The sequence below is a fragment of the Macaca nemestrina genome, chromosome 15 (assembly GCF_043159975.1).
Source record: "Macaca nemestrina isolate mMacNem1 chromosome 15, mMacNem.hap1, whole genome shotgun sequence".
NCBI classification, from domain to species: Eukaryota; Metazoa; Chordata; class Mammalia; order Primates; family Cercopithecidae; genus Macaca; species Macaca nemestrina.
The window spans coordinates 23,096,862-23,099,698 of record NC_092139.1 but is presented as its reverse complement, the minus strand read 5'-3'; the positions used below and the strand labels follow the sequence as shown (position 1 = coordinate 23,099,698).

The following is a 2,837-nucleotide window of genomic DNA, read 5'->3' as shown; positions in this document are numbered from 1 at the left end:
ACAAAAGATATGAAATCATCCAATCAGAGGGTAAAAAGAAAGGTTTGGACTGGAAAAGAGAAAAAGTCCATCAGCAATGAGGTGCAAATATATCACACACGGCACACAGAAGAACTGCATGGGCCAAGGGCCACAATTTGTGGTGGAGACAGTTTTACAGAGGAGGAATTTTGGAGCTGCCTGAGGCTCATTTTGTATTCTCCTCTTCTTTTTCTTTTCTTTTTTTTTTTTCAGCTGTAACTCCAGACATGATCCAAAGAGGAATTTTGCAATATCGTCTCTGGGTTTTATGGAAACTTACTTACTTCTGTGTTAGGCTCTTAAGGCACTGTGTCAACCTTAAAAGGGCACAGGAAAAGGCTTCTCACTTTTCTGACACCATCTAATCGTAGCTCAATCCAAGGCTAAGACAGTTCTCACATGTCCATCTCTAGCCCAGCCTGCTTTCCTAAATATAGTCCTGGTACTCAGCTACTTACTTTCATCTCAAAGGTGGTCTCAAAGGTCCCTCATGCTAACATGTTCAACACTGAACTCTTGAGTCTCTACACCAATGCCCTCCCCCAGCATGAGTGCATCTCCATGAGTGACACCACCACCTACTCATTTATGTGAGCTAGAAACCTGGACATATCCTTGATGCCAGCTTCTTTTCCTCCTCCTCCTGTAGCCAGTCCATCACCAAGTCCCACTGTTTTGATCACCTAAATAATTATCAAATTCATTCATTTTCTCCATCTACTCTACTACCAGCTTTGTCCAAGCCATGATTCTACTACACCCTCCTAATGGATCTCTTGGCTTCCACACAGACTCCCTTCTGAATCTCATCTCCATACAACAATCAAAATATCTCTTAAAAGTGTAAATCTGATCACCTGTCCCCCTACTTAGTATCCTTTAATGGATTCTTACTGTTCTTTCAAAAAAGAAAAAAATCTTTTCCAAGGCTCCTGGCCACTGTCTATAGCATTCGAGTATACCATTCTTCCTCTTGCTCTCTGCACTGCTGCTGCACTGTCTTTCTGTTTCTTAAGCCCCAAACAATTCCTCTGCCTTCCTTCTTCCCAAGACACACACACACACACACACACACACACACACACGCACACACACATTCTCTTCACGTGTGTTCTTCCTTCATGTCTTTGCTCATTAGTCCCTTTGCTCATGGATGCTCCCTCTTATACACTCTTAGAATACTCTAGTTTTCACTCTGAGCCCTTATTACAAATTATATTTCTATAGTTGTTCAACATTTCATTCAGATCTGCCTATCCTACTTCCAAGCTCCAAAGGACAATGATTACATCTGTCTTCTTCCTCTGGGTAGCCTTACTACATAGCACAGTGCCTGGCACTAAGTAAACTGTCAATAAATATTTGGGGGTGCATGAATAATCTCTAGGAGGCCCAATGAGAATTCCAAAGGGCATGTACACCCATGCAAGCATTAAGGAATTTATTCCATGCTCTCTTATAATCTTGGTAAGTTTGATAAAATATCATCTATTTTATCTGCTCAGTCTGACATCAAAAGTCCATGGGGGAAATTTTTATTTCAAAGCACTTCCTGTATTTAAACCTTTGAAAAGGAAGAACGACTAGCATTTCTCCCATATTTCCATTCTGTCTTGAGCCATCTAAGCTCGGAGGTTGGCAAAGGCAGCAAATGAAGTGAGAGGCCATTGATATGCAAATGATGGTCATTATGATTGGAGGCCACACCCCAGAACTTCATCTCAGCTCTTTCACAGTCAAAGCCAATTTACATTAAAAAAATTAATTTTCCAAACTTGAAATTAATCTCCAAAGCTAAAATGCATAGAAATTAAACTATTAAAACATTGCATTTTCAATAGAACACATTGCTATTTCTTGGAGTGATAGTTGGCCGTCTTCCAACAATTAGGTTCTGTTTGGCTTGTGAAAGAGGTTCTGGGTTGTTAAGGATGGATACTCTTGACCTTGGACTGACCTCTACAGTTTCCCAGGAGCACGGACAGCCAAGCAGTTAAAGTAGATGCTGCTGGAGACATTGCTACTGTTTTTGAGTAATGGAAGCTGAGACCCAGAAAGACCATGTGACATATTGAAGACTCAAATCCAAGTCTTCAGATTCCAAGTACTGAGGTCCTTTCTCAACATTTTCTCTTAAAATGTTTGGCTCTTTAGGGCAGACCCCAGACTCACCAGTGCCACACATGCCTCCCATTTGTCTGCAAGATTTTAGAGCTTTGGAATGGATATGTAATCTCATAGAAAAGAGGTAAAGCAAATTCCTTCCAGGTAATAGCAAGAGGGTGGGGTGTCCTTTAACTGTTCTGATGCCTAAATTTGGTTTTACACAAAATCCTCAAGATGCTGTAAAATCACTTTTGTAGCTGGGTACCAGGGTCAGAATTGGCGACTTGAGAGGCAGAGGAGCAGAGCTTCTGGTATGATCTCAGGAAAATTAGATGCGGCTGCTGAAGCCCAGAGCTTGGCTCCCAGCAAACCTCAGCCCTGGTTGCCAATGCCATCTCCCACTGCTGATGGATGATGGCCCAGTGGCTCCTGCACCTGTGGAAAGGTCTGATTTCTGCTTTCAACCTGTAGCCATGTAGCCTTTGGATTAAAATACTGTCCTCTGATTCAGATGATTCTTTTCTTCTCTGCAACAGGGCCACCATAGCACACACATAGTAGTTAGCAGTGCAGGTTTTGCTACTCACTAGCTCTCTGGTCTTTAACAAATGACATATTTGTTCCTTGGTTTCCCCTTCTTTATTAATAGACACTGTAAAGAAGGTTTCCTGTGCACTGGTTACCAACTGATCTGAGTTTGGTGAGAGAGA

General features: G+C 41.9%; 1 non-coding gene across 1 annotated transcript; it reads right to left on the bottom strand.

Moving 5' to 3' along the window:
- Positions 1-232: 232 nt before the first annotated feature.
- Positions 233-351, bottom strand: LOC112429299 (small nucleolar RNA SNORA26). The gene has a single exon (XR_003021490.2). It is a non-coding gene; the product is annotated as a small nucleolar RNA SNORA26 (small nucleolar RNA).
- Between the last annotated feature and the right edge of the window lie 2,486 nt (positions 352-2,837).